The following is a 13,886-nucleotide window of genomic DNA, read 5'->3' as shown; positions in this document are numbered from 1 at the left end:
AATCATAAATCATCATTTCCTATAAATGAAAGATTTATCCCTCACCTCCCTGGCCCTGTTTTTATATGATGTGGGGAATGAGCATATTTTACAGAGGTTTCTGTGCCTTGAAGTGACCTTGTTAAATCTCTCTGCCAGTTTCTTTCTGCATCATTGGGCCATAACAAAATTTCCATCAGCTCCTGTGTGTATTTGGAAGGCAAAGTCTTCCACTGGTACATGCACAAGGGTCTCAGCCTGACTGGGACAAAAGATGCCATTTAAAGGTTTTAATGATTTTTTTATTGTGGGAGAAAGCTGTGACTCCAGCCTGATTCTCAGGCACCCGGCTCTGAGCCTCCTCATTATTATTATCTCCCTTTGTCTGAAAATGTCATGGATAATTTGGGTAATCCAGATGTTCACAAAAACTGAATGGAAACATCCCAGCTATTGAAGATAGATTGAACTAAACAACTAAGGCAGTGTTTCCCCACAAGGTTCTCAATGAAATCTCAGACTTGTCCTTGGAATAAGGGCAAGCCAGGAACAAGCTCAGGTTCAAGTGTTTTGGGCCATTTATTAGAATTCCATGATTTTGCAAGGATCTGGTAACTCCTGAATCCACTGTCTTGCATTCTGCACTCTGGCAAATCTCTTCCTCATTTTAGTCCTTTCTCAGATAACTTTTATCCTATAAAAGGCACTGAGAGAAGGGATCCAGAGGTCCTGCGTAGGAACTGTGCCTGAGCCCCCTCGCCAGCCATCGCTAGTTCAATATGGAAAAAATTCAACTGCTCAGGGAGGCAGAGGCACGCTGCACTAACAGGGAATCCTAGGACTGCATGTTTTCTTTGAATTTGCCCTCTCTCTCCATGATCTTGTCTTGGATGTCACTGCCAGCTCTCCAGGGCAAGCCCTTGGTCTCTGTTTATTTTGTAAAATGTCATCTGCATGTTTGAATCTACAGAAGTGGGACATAATAATGATAATATCTCCTTACTTGTTCCCTGTTTGGGCTTGACACAGGGGACAAAGCCAGTTAATGGAATGCTTGAGAAACTTTTTGCATTCAAAAGTGTTATGATGGTTTTTTTTCTTTGTCTCCATTCCTGTGATAAAGATTTCTCTCTCCTGTTCCTAACTGCTTTGTCATCAACAGAGATTTCAGATGGAGCAAAAGCAGTAGGAAGAAAACCAGCACTGAAGGGGCAGAGATCTCCTTTCAGTGAAGTGTGCACTGAAATGAGCAGAGCAGAGGGCCATGCAAGGCAGCTTCTCTGAAGAGCAGGCTCACTCTGTCTCTGGGGAAATCTGCAAGGTACTCTGGCCTCACAAGAGTGACTCTGATTTATTCATATTTATTTCAGATTGCCTGTGAAGTACCAGAAGACTTTGAAAGACATTTTTAACTAAATCAAACATTTTCACTGGGTAAGAAACTTTTGGCCATGCAGGGAAGCTGACACACCTGCACGGGACTAAAAACAACAGAAAAAAAGCAAGTGTAGTAATGATTATTTCCAAAGCAGAAGATATGGTTATGAAGCCCAGGCTTCTCCCAGGCTTCTTTTCTTCTTCGAAGTTGGCTGTGGAGTTTCCAACCATACAATACTACTGTAGCCTCTTATTCCTGGAGCATCCTCACGGCAATGATCAGACTCTGGGGACAAAGGCAGTGTCATGACTGTACAACAACTACAGCAGCCACAGCGAGAAACCAGCTTTCCGTTGGCAATGAGCAATACATCTGACGTGAGATGCTCCAAAGCTGCATCACCCACGTGATTCCTTTCTAGACTAGTTTCCATCACAAAGTGCACACAGTGAGCAGACAAAACTGGCAGCCCCTTGCCTGGCAGCCTGGCCCCAGGTACTTGGGGCCACCGCAGGCACATGTCCTCCAGCCAGGGCACCGCAGTCCTGACCCAGGGCAGCCCCCATGGGTCCAGCCATGTGGAGATGCTCAACGAGGTGTGGAGCAGATAATATATACACTTCACAGCAGGGCAGCATTGCGAATGCAACATCTCTCCTTCCTCTCTGTGAGCTGATTAAGATTTGAATCCAAGCGCAAGAGCCCTAATGCATTAACCTATTGTGTTGCCTTGAAATCCTCATGCATTACTGAGCTGGGAGTTAAGGCAGCTCAGCACCCTGCAGGATTAGATCCATAATGAAGCTCTGTGGAGGTGTACTAACCTCTGGATAGGCTGTGCTGATGGAGGGAAGGGGGAATTCTCTCATCACCTTTCTCTCCTGGCTGGTTCCCACCTCTCTCCCCTCCACAGCAGTGTATCATGGTGATTATCTTTTTCTCCAACTGTTGACTCATGGTGTCAACAAAATGCACTAATCCAGACATTTCTTTTTTTTTGGATTTCTCCTCTTCCTGTTCCTCACTCAGACATATCTTGGGAATTTCTGAATAAGGTTCATGATTAATAAAGCAACAAGAGGATTTGTGATTCTAGCAATGCTAAAACAAAGCAACAAACAAAGTGAGCCAACCATTGAAAATGGAAAGGAAGCAAAGCAGCAAGTCATGGCCTCATTAAGGCTTCCAGCTCTACAACTATTTAAGACCTCATGTTACAAATCAGATGAACTTCTACATCTTATTTGTAAATGTCAGACTTCATTGTAAAGAGCCTGGAAAGAGCAAGGAGGCAGCTTTAGCTTCTCTTGAGATCCAAGAAGATGGATTTTTAAATTAGAGAACAGACGCGTGTCTCTCCAGACAAGTTTGTTCTCCAAGGATAGCTTTGGTTTCACTGCTCAGCTTTGTAGATCTAAATTAGGCTCTTGTCCGTCCTCACCAGAGGGTAAATGCTGCCCAATTTATTTACTGAAGAAATCTGGAGTTGACTGATTGACAAATCGTTTCCCTTTTCTCTCCATAATGACCACCAGCTACCAATCACATCTTCCCAACCAGCACAAACCTGTCTGAGGGTGCTGCATGAGAAGTTGGGCTTGATCAGAGCCACAGTGTAATTAGCCAGATGAGGTGGCTGAATAAGTTACAACCTGCCCTGAGCTCCTGGCCTGATGTATTAATGTGAAGTGAAACAAATCTGCTGAACACTCCTGAGTATGAACATCAGGGGCTCAGTGGTGCGTGTACTGTCTGTCCAGCTGGAGAGCAGGAGCTGGGAGCTTCTCCAGCCACCCCTGGTTGAATTGGTGGAGCTCAGAAGGTGCCACCCTTATCTGAAGTCTTCAATCACGGTGCATAGACATGATCTAGAACAACACCCATGTCAAGCATCAGCACCGTGAGCAGATGGCATCTTAGCCAGGTGTGGAGAGCAGACCAGAGCAATCCAGGCCTTCTGATGTCTGCTTCAAGTGCTCTCACCAAGGTTGCTGTGAAGACAAGGATGAGATTTGCCAGAGACAGACCCTGCTCCAAGCTCTGTCTTGATGACTGCAGGCTTCGGTTTCATGCCCACAGCAGTGTGAATGTGATCTGTGTCCTCTGTGCAAAAATCAGCATTAAAAAACGCAGTCAGTGCTAAAAACTTGGTCATAAATATTGTGCTTGGCACCAAGATTTGGCCATAAATATTTCCTTGGTTAACCAATAGGAAATGACAGCTCTTAAATCTCAATTATAGTTGAGTAGTAACTGGCTCACACTCGTTGGCACTGGGGTCCTGCCTTGCTTGTGCGGGAAATAACAGCAGCTTCAAAAGCAGCCCTGAAATGCTGATTTCTTGTGATTCTCAGAATTCAACAGCATTTTGTCCTCCTTGAGTTTGGAAGATATAGGGTGGAAAAAAAAAATAAATATGCTTCCTTAAGCTCTGTCCAAAAGCTCCCTGCAGTAGATGTTGTAATGACAGTTCTGTTCCAGCTTCTTATTTTTCCATCATCTCCTCATTACTGGCTGGATTCATTTGCATATAGCTGACAGTCTCAGGATGTGAATCTTCAGAAGTACTGTCCAACCAGAGGAGAAAAGATATTTTTTTCAGGAAATCTATGGAATTGGGAGTTGTTGAGATGCTACCATCCTCTGTGGTAGACTGACTGTAATCAAGCCAGTTGAAATGACCTTTGGTACCTAGTATAAAGTCTTTGTTCAAAGTTAAAAAACTAAAAAAAAAGAGGGTTCAGAGCATCATCTTTTTATGGCTGTCAGACAAGCTGTGGCCACAATCGCCAGGATGGTAGCACCTAGTTTGTCTGTGTTCATCTCCCATATTACTGGTACCTTCAGGCTCACATCTTCTTTCAGCTCATTAAGACACATGCTTCTATTATTTTCCTGCTGACTGGCCTACATTAAAAGAAACATCACCCATCTGTTACTCCCACAGCTTTCTGGATCACAAGGGTTTCGTTGACTAAGGAGGAAGTTTTTCAAAACAGCACCCATTTCCCACTGATTTCCAAAAGTTATACTATCTTCCTCTAAAATTACAGCTTCTTTGCCTGCTTTCAAAGCAGAAATCCTACATATTAATAACACACTGGCCTTTACTTGGGCCCACATTCATGTACAGCACATGTGTTTGCACAACAGTTATTTACAGCACTATGTACTGCTCAGTCTGAGTAGGGAAACACAAGAACTTGATTTCAAGTGCCTGAATATCTTTGGCAATATGGACCATGCCCGTCAAAATATTGTCAGTAAACCACAGCAGTCTCTTGTGACTTAAGAATACAGTTATTTTTTGCAAAAAATTTTTATCATGATGTCTTTAGGCCTCATCTTGCCACTCTAAATATCCAGAAGTGTAGGGATATTTATACCTGTCCTGCTTCTTATTTTGCCATTGAAGATGATTGGGCTGGCATGACTACTATAAGTCCCTTCCCATCATGATGACTGTAGAGCTTGGAATTAGTGTGAAGATACTTTGACGTATTTTATTCCTGATTCAATTCTTCTTCATTTGGCATAGATTAACGTCCCATATGGCCTATTGTTGGACCCTGCACCAGCTGAAGGGAAAGCATCTTTGATTGACACTTGAAAATACCAAGTTGTGCCTTTGGGCTGGCTCAGGCTGAAAATGCTCTTGGCAAATAGAAGTAGTCATGTCATTTTTATTTCACTGTTCAACAGGAAGAAGACATTTTCTACACTGAGAAATATACATAAAAGTTTATGCTCTAAGGGGATAAAATATTCCTCTTTTGATCTCCTGTAGCATATTTCCAACTGGAAATGGGTTTCAGATCAGACATTCAGCTCTGAATGGAACTTGGGGGAACAGAAATCCATTCTCAGCTCTGGCCTCCAGGTTCAAAAATCAAATGGCTCCTTCCTTTACAAAACAAAACCCTTGGCCTGAACAATCTTCTGCTCAATGGGCTTGAAACCCTCGTGTGGGATACCCACACCCAAAGTACCTTCTCTCATCTGTGATGATAGAAACTCAGCCGAACTCTTGAGAATGAGCTAGTGGTAGAAATTTGTAGGAATGGGCATTGGCATATTTCTTTTTGTACACCATCTCCAAAACCACCGTGACATGATTCTACTTACTTTCTTTGAAGTCCTCAGGACCATCCAGACTATCAGGAGTAAAAGTACATCTCTTCTTTCTAATTTTGGCTTTATGGACTAGAGAGAAATGAAATAGGACTCCCCGGACTATTTCACATAAAAATAGGTATGGATAAATGAGCAGGAAATAACAAAAACTCCTCTTGTTAACAGCAAGGCTTATGCTAACATTTTTCTTGTAATCCTGATGAAAGCATTTTAGTGCAGAGAAGAGCTGACTAATTTGCGGGCTGCAGCAAGAAGTAAAATTTCTGTAAAGGAAGACAAGACAGGCATGGGCAAATTATTGCCGCTGCCTGTCCAGAAAGTGCTCATAACAGAATATTTGCAATCCTCAAATATTCTCTGTCATGATCTTCTTACTGGCAGGGGAACCAAATCAGAGGAGAACATTGAAATCACAGATTATGTCCATTTTGTGGGACAAAAATTTAGTGGATGCAGAGCTGTTCCCATGTGGGAGTAGTTGAGTTTGATCCTATGGCGTAGGTGCATATAACATAGATAACACAGTTTTTAAATGGAAATCAGACAGACAGCTCCAAACAGCATAGAGTGAAAAGTCAATCAACTATAATAGCAAATATCAAAGGCCGGGACCTAAGAGCCATTTTTCTCTGTGTATTCAAACGTCCCCAGCAGAAGAGGTTCCTGTGCTGTGTGCTCTCTGCTGAAGAGAGATTTTTCATCTTTGTCCTTAATGAAGACTCAAATCATTGAACTGAGCTTTGCCTCGTGCAAGGAAAAAAAGTGCTGACCACTCAATATAGAAACAAAAGAGACCACAAATGTGAGTCATACTCCAAAAAGCAGGAGTTTCTCCAAAAAAATCCTAGGATTAATATGAGGTTCTTTTCAATCCTTATTTGCCCCATCCTACAGACAGCGTAGACTTCACTTCTTGACTAAGACTTTTTACACTGTAAGAAAAACAGAGGTACTTTGATGCTTATTTAACTTCAGTGGCTGAGGCCACTGATGAGACGTCGCAAGCCCTGCAAGGAGACCCTGAGACCTGGCAGTCCCGGCTCTCAGCCCTTTCCCCAGCATCAGTGTGCAGCCCTCTGCCGCTGCTGCATCATTTCAGGGGAGAAGCAAGCTTAAAAAGCCAAATCTCTGGCCACATTTTGGCATGGCTTGTTCTACTCTGGCAAAAGTTGTTTGCTGGAACTGTGGAAAACTTTCTAGATTTGAAAACCCACATAACAGTAACATTTTTTTTTGCTTGCTGGGGTTTGCTATTTTTTATTTTCTTCTCCCAGAAGTGAAGGAGCTTTGGAATTCATGCAAGTGTTTCATTGAGGGATATTTGCTTCAAAGGACTGCCTCTGTGAGCAGACCCAGCCATTGTTTGCTCCTTTATTCACAGAAGGCAAACACAAATGTATAAATTATGCAGGCAAAAATCAATAAGGCTTCTGAAGGGGGATTCACTGAAACTGGTTTTGAAGGCAGAGAGCGGCTCAGCTCTGCTACAGGCAGTGACTCATAAGTACCGATCACACCATCCCTGCAGCGTATTAAAAATCAAGTCAGGTCCCATGCAGAAGTGATGTTATTCTAATACCGCAATAATTTGAGCAAGGTGTAAATTGCTAGGTTGCAAGGAATAACGTTGCCTGAGGCAAGCTATCAGTTTTGTGGAGGGGGGCAGGAGATCATCTGTGGAAAAGATGGCACAAGAGCAGGCAAGGGGCTGACAGTGCTAGGATACAAGAAAATCTGTCCAGAGCCATAGCAACAATTTATTATAAGCAATTCCCCAAATGTTCGAGGGGATGGTTCACCCTAGATCAGCACCTCAACTTCTTGGTGTTTATCCAAGATATAAACATCTTTACCCAAACAATCCAGCTGGCAGCCATGAAAATTGATTAAATGGAAAAACAGATGCCTGCAAAAATGGTTCCTGCAAAGATCTCTGTTTAGGTGAGATCCAAGGGGGTCAGCAACGCTGGTCCCAATGCTGGTGCTCAGAGCCATGCACATTCTTTTCCTTTATGCACATCAAGTTGTGCAGCCCTGGCAAGGCTCTCCTTGCCCCTCAGATGCCATCGCTGTCTTTGGTGTAGACTTTAGCATCATTTAGCGAAACACTTCACCAAAAATATAAATTTATACCCCATCTCCAGTGAAGCTGTTGGGTGTTTAATGCAGCCAAGGCTAGAGATGGCCCTTGGCTGGCTTAGGGGCATCCCTCGCAGGGTAGATGAGGGTAGGAACTGTCCCACCACATCCTCCTGCATGGCACTGCTGGACACAGTAAAGATTCCCACACAGCTGGCAGGGTCAGCAATTCACAAATGCCAAGGCCTAGCGCAGTGAAAGCACATCAGAGACAGAGACAGAGAAATCAATTGGAGAAAAAGACATTTACATAGAAAACCTCCCTTTTTACCATCTTGAGAGAGTCAGACAAGCCTTACAATGCCATTTTAACCCGTCTTTGAGTGCTGCTGTGCGCTGCCTCCTTTCTTTGTTTGCTGCAGCTAAAGTTCCCATCAGACCAGCACTGAGCAGCATCTGATAAGGGAGAACAGAGCAGTGTGTCCACCATGGGACAATATCTGTGTGTCAAGAGGTTCAGCTGCCACTGAAAAGGTGTTTGCACTCGGCAAGGAAGATCCTTATGCCCAGGGCTAACTATGCCAGAGCAATGTTGTGCTTTGGGCATCAGCTGTAGGCAGGGATGAATGTCAGGATTTGTGGCAACCCCAAGCTCTGCTGCTCCTTGTTTCATGGTCCAGGGTACAACCACATTTTGCTCAGACTGACTTGGCAAGATGCTGATTTCCACCAGGGTGGCTTAGAGATTCCAGGCCAGAACAGGACAATATGTGCCAGGACATTTACCTGCCTCCATACCTGAACAGTCAGCCCTGACCGAAGGTGAACCTGGGAGGAAATCAGGCACATGCTCTTTCGAGCCAAAGCAAGTGAACTACACACTTCTGAAGACCTTCATCCAAAGGCTTCGGGGCTGGAGCTGCAGCAGTAAAGAGTTGGGAACAGAGACTGCGGGAATAGGAACAGGGCTACAAACACTTGCCCAGAGCTGCTTGCCTAGGTTTATTTCATTTTTTAAAAGGTTTACTTGCCAAGGAAGGCTCCACACAGCTGGACTGTTATCAACAGGACTCTCTCTAGCTCCTTTGTAAACTCCCAGCCTGAGTCCTTTTAAAAACAGCTTTTAAAGTAAAATTCAGTGATGTAAACGTTAGGGGAATTCAGGGAGAAAGATGACTACTGCAGAAATCAGCTTATATTCAGAAAGGCTGTGAAGGCTTGGAGACACACAGAGATCCCATCCCTGCTGTGTGCAGCAGCAACACTGGCCCTTTGGAGCACGATGTACGACTTAGTCTTGGGACAGTGGGAGCTTTGCCCAGTGCTTCCCACCTAGCTCCAGGCACTGGTTCCATTATCAGACCACTCGATGTTTTTTTAGTTGTTTGTTTTCCCCAAGGCTCTCAGATAGTCATTAATCAGATAGTGGCAGGTAAGGTGTCCATTGCTGTGCTGGGGCTTGACTAATTGCAGCACATTAAAGCTATGGAGAGGCTAATTGCCCCGCATGAAAGCCAATCAAAGGAACAGGGAAATGCTCCATGTTTGGTGATGGTGGTGGATGTGGTGAGAAAGCCCAGAGAAGCTGGGATGCTTATTGGGCCATAGAATTTGGAGAATAGTGCTCCACAGGGAACGTTCCCAATGTGCCCGTGCAAAGAACAGGGGCATTTCTGGGTCAGGTGTTGCCTGGAGGTGGCTTGGAGTTGGGAGCAAGGGAAAGACCCCCTACCCATAGCATCTGTGCTCAGAGTGACACTGCCACCCATGGACTTTCTTAATGAGGCTCGACTCAATGCTTGACTCTGACTTCAGCCCTTCTTTGGATAGGGAAGAGCCAGGTACAGGGGAATTTCTCACATCTAAAAAGGCCAAGTTGCCATATGGGGTAATACTTTCCAGTGCAAAGATCTCAAAAAATCAGAAAAAAAAATCATGGGCTGAGCACAGACAGTCCACGCAAGCCATGTCCTCCATGGCATGGAGGGGCTTACTAAGAGCCTATGCTTGGGAAAGCCAGGGCTGACAGCATCTCCTGGGGAAGCTGGGATGCTGCTGCTACCAAATCACCATCCAAAAATCAGAAAGTGGCCAGCATCAATCCCAGGGTACTCAAATCCTGGCAGACCCAGCACCAAGCAGGGCAATGATTTCTATGAGGATCCATGCTTTTAGGCTGTGGTCTGCACCTACATGGTACTGGCCATGCTCTCCTCCCAGCTCACACTGCTGGGAAGCAGCTTAATTTCCCTGCATTTCCCAGGCTTCAGACTCACCCCCCACCTCTGGCAGGACAGGCGCTTTCCCTCGGAACCCCATTTTAATTTACCACCTCCCTTTCCCAGATCTGCTCTCCCAGTGGAGGATGCTGCATGTGAGGATGCTGTGTGTGAACAGAGCTGAGAGCTGGCCTTTAGGAGAGGGAAATAATGACAACCAGAAAAGTCTGAATTAGTTAAGTGTGCACAAGGGAGGCTTTGTAAGCCTAATCAGAGGTAATTAGAAGCCTCCAAAGCCATCCACCAAAGCCCTGCTGAATATTTATCGCCCTGTTAGGGACTGTTCACAGGTATTCTCCAAGAGGACTGGTAGTTTTGGGGGGAAGGCAGTGATATATGTACTTTTAAAGCAATTCTTTTCCAGAATTGCTGTGTGCTGTAGCATTAATATGACTTCTATATCTTTTCTTAATTTTACAGGGAAGGACAATGACTTTTTTGGGGATATATATGAAAGGTGACCTGACCGTAATAGAAATAGTGGTTCACTTGCTATTTCTGCAATAGTTTGAAGATCCATTGAGCAATCCAGGTGTTATTTGCACCCTGGGCTGCGTGTGGCATTCCGTGCAGGCTCAGGGAAGCTACTGGTCGCATCAATCTCAGGAGGAGGGAAAAGTTTCTGGAGCCAGAGGCGTGCAAGTCAAACAGTGATATGCGTCACACAGTCACAGCAGCTGCAGATTTAATGATGCTCACATGTTTGGGATATGGGCCCTCAAACCATGAGAAGAGAGAAGGCAGAGCTGAGTTGCTGGGGTTTAGTCTGGGCTACCAAGATGGGGTTTTGAAGGTCTTTAGTGATACCTGTCTGAGAAATGTTACACATAAATAAAGCTTTCTGAGCCCAGCTTCCATGAGGCTTGCTTGTGAAATGCCTTTCCTTTAAAATTACAGCTTGTGGAGCCAGAAAAACATCCTATTTTCTTTATATTTCTTTTAATGTAAATTTGTAAATCTAATATTTGCAGCTAAAGTAAAAAAGAGGTTAGAAAATCACAAGCAAGTCAAACATAACAAATCTCAGCATAATCTTTAAAGCCTCACGATTTTAAGCTTTTCTCAGGATTTTGGAGGAATTGACACATGGGTTTGGACAAAAGGCACTACGCACAAGTCATTCATCCCTCTCCCACCCACTCAGCATCACATGTTGCCCCCGGTAAAGGCGGGACCTGCTCCATCTGCACTGGAAACCAGAACCCACATTGCCACATGAGAAAGACTAAACAACCAACACAGGCAGGGCGGAGAAGTTTAACATCTCGAGAAATCTAGGCAAGAATGAAAGTTGCTGCAGAGTATGTGCTGTGCAGAAGGATGGGGTGGGATTTCAGTGACTTTTGTACTTAATTTTAAACACAGGGGATGGGATCTGGAAGTAAAGATCATTTACCGAAGCTGGTTTTTGTGCTCCTAATCCAAACACCAGCAAAGGTGATATATGAGGCTCTGCACATGCAACAGCTTTGCTTCTGCAATTTCATCACTGAAAGTGTTTGACACATCTCACCGTGCATCTCTGGTTAACATTATGGGACTCGTGTCTCTGAAAACACACATGTGCCTTGAATATTCAGGCTCTATGTAAAAAATACTTAGTCATTGACCCCTACACAGCACCTATCCTTCCAGGGAGAAGAGCAGAAAAGCTTATGCACACTCGTGGTTACACAACCCGCAAATCAAACCTCCTTTCGACATACATCTCTGGAAGACACACAAGATAAATATAGAGAAGGCAGTATCTCAGCTAATTAAGCTCTCACAAAGGTGAACTGCTGAAAGTTTAATTAGCTGAAGCACAGCTTGCCAATGTTCTTACTGCAAGGGTGTTTAAATCAAAGCCAGCTTCATCTGGATCTAATTTGTAATGTACAGGAATCCAGAGGGGTGACTAGTCTTTCACCTTTTGTTGGAAACAGCACATCATCACAAGCATAGGGAAAATCAGGTAATGACATCATCAAGACTCCTCTAGGTAATGTGTTACATTTTTCTGTTAAATTTATTCATTTGTTATTTAGCTTAGCATTGCGCCTGTTTTCACTGAAGAGGCTCAGCTCAAAAATCCTATTGCTCAATTTACTTTGAGTTTCAGTCCTGGTTTACAGAGGGGCAGCAGAGGGTCATGGGGCATTGGGTGACTCTTTGCTAGTGAATCTCATCATAGGGCATCCAATTGAAGGTTACCCAGCTATTGGTTTGCTTCCCCACAGACTGAGCTTCTCTTAATGGTATTTCGAACAGAAGCTTAATTAGAATTTTCCAAGAAAGGAAGAAATTTGGGGCAGGGGAGCAGGGCTGGAAGTAATTGCTCCTGGTTGCACATTTCATCTCGTAACCACATTCAGAGCTGCAGATCCAAGTTAAGGCTCTTCCTAAAGCTGGAACAGCATCAGCAGTTTGGTGCAGGTACTTCCATGTGCAATAAGGAAACTTCATAAATCAATGAGTGTTACTTTAATTAAAATCTTGAAACCATCATCTTTTCTAAGCTAAAGTGAAAATACTAGACATCACTTGAAGACTCTCCAGAGCTTGAGAGCAGAAGTGATCAAATGCACATGGAAAAGAAATAAACACATGGCAACTATTAAAATTTGCAAATTAGGTTCTTTACTTGCTGAGTCAAAGCTTTCTTCTCTCAAAAGCATAAATCTTCCTTTGAGAGTGAAGTATAGACTGTGACCAAAATTTCTGGAAGCTCCCAAACTTTTTTCCCCTCCCCTAAAAAAGAGAGAAAGTCCAGTGGCCACCACCAGCCCTGCTTTCCTCCTCCATGGTTACTGCAGTCGGGTACCCTTGCTGCAAAAGCATTGCCTCCATCTGAGACTCCTCCAGTGCCCACATATTTACAAGGAAATAAGAGCATGGAAAGTTTCAAACAGGTTTCTAACCATTTCTCTAAATTTGGCCTCTTTCTGCCTCTCCAGTACAACCCACTGTGATGCTTCCCTTCTAGCACCATGGTGCCTCTTTCTCTGCCACACTCATCCCACAAGGCTCTGAGCCAGATGATGGGAAGCTCAGCAGGAGCATCCAAGGAGAAGGGAAGGTCAGAGACCATTATCATGCTTCTTGAGCCAAAAACTGCTAAACAGGATGTCCCCTGGTTCAACGTTAATAATCATTTTCCATGGGTAGAAAACCAGCATTTTACTAGTTATTCTTCTGCGAACAAATCAGGTCCTTAGCTGGACAGACAGTGGCTATATAAATGGATCAATCTGGATATGCAGCAGTAAAAAGATATCTTCCCTCCCTTCTTCCTTAGATTTAAAAAATCTAAAGGGTATCTTAATTCTGTCTAGCTCTGTCTGAACACGACAGCTGTTCTGGTCTACCTATATGCAAGCTCTTACCCCACAGTAAGGGAAGAGCTAATTGAAAATAGTTTGCCATGGATGATTTAAAAATATTTTTTTTCCAAAAGCAAACCTTGTGAGTCTGAGGCAGTCCTAGACTTGAGTAATTATAATAATGTTTCTCCCCTCTAATTTAATCTTATCCACAGTTCTTTGATTCCACAGTAGCATCTTCCCACCAGTATCAACAAACAAGTAGTACTTTTGCTGAAATTTGTTTACACTTGCTTTACTTTAAAATGAACAGAAGGTATGGCTTTAAAAAAAAAAAAAGAAAAAAGAAAAAAAGAAAAAAAGGAAAAAAAAGGAAAAAAAAGAAAAAAAGAGAGAGACACAAACAGAATATGCTAGTAGGAAGGAATTACATCGTGCCTGGAAGAGAACAATTAATATCCTCTGTGAAGTCAAGTAAGAGCCACAAAATTCATTTGTATCCTAACAGGATTTTCCTTTGCAAAGGAAAACATGAAATATAAATCAGCGATTGACATTTCTCCTTGGGGAATAAGAGAGAAAGAGTGACATATGACAGATGGCAGAAAAGTGACAGTACACTTTGCAGAGATGCTCAAATCATTTGTTGACAAGGAGAGTTTAAAAGCTTGAACAAAATGAGATATTTCTGCTCATGCATTTAGTCAGCTAGTGCTTAACTGGTTTTGTGATAAA

Source organism: Grus americana, chromosome 17 (assembly GCF_028858705.1).
Source record: "Grus americana isolate bGruAme1 chromosome 17, bGruAme1.mat, whole genome shotgun sequence".
Taxonomy (NCBI): domain Eukaryota; kingdom Metazoa; phylum Chordata; class Aves; order Gruiformes; family Gruidae; genus Grus; species Grus americana.
This window is presented reverse-complemented; position numbering follows the sequence as displayed.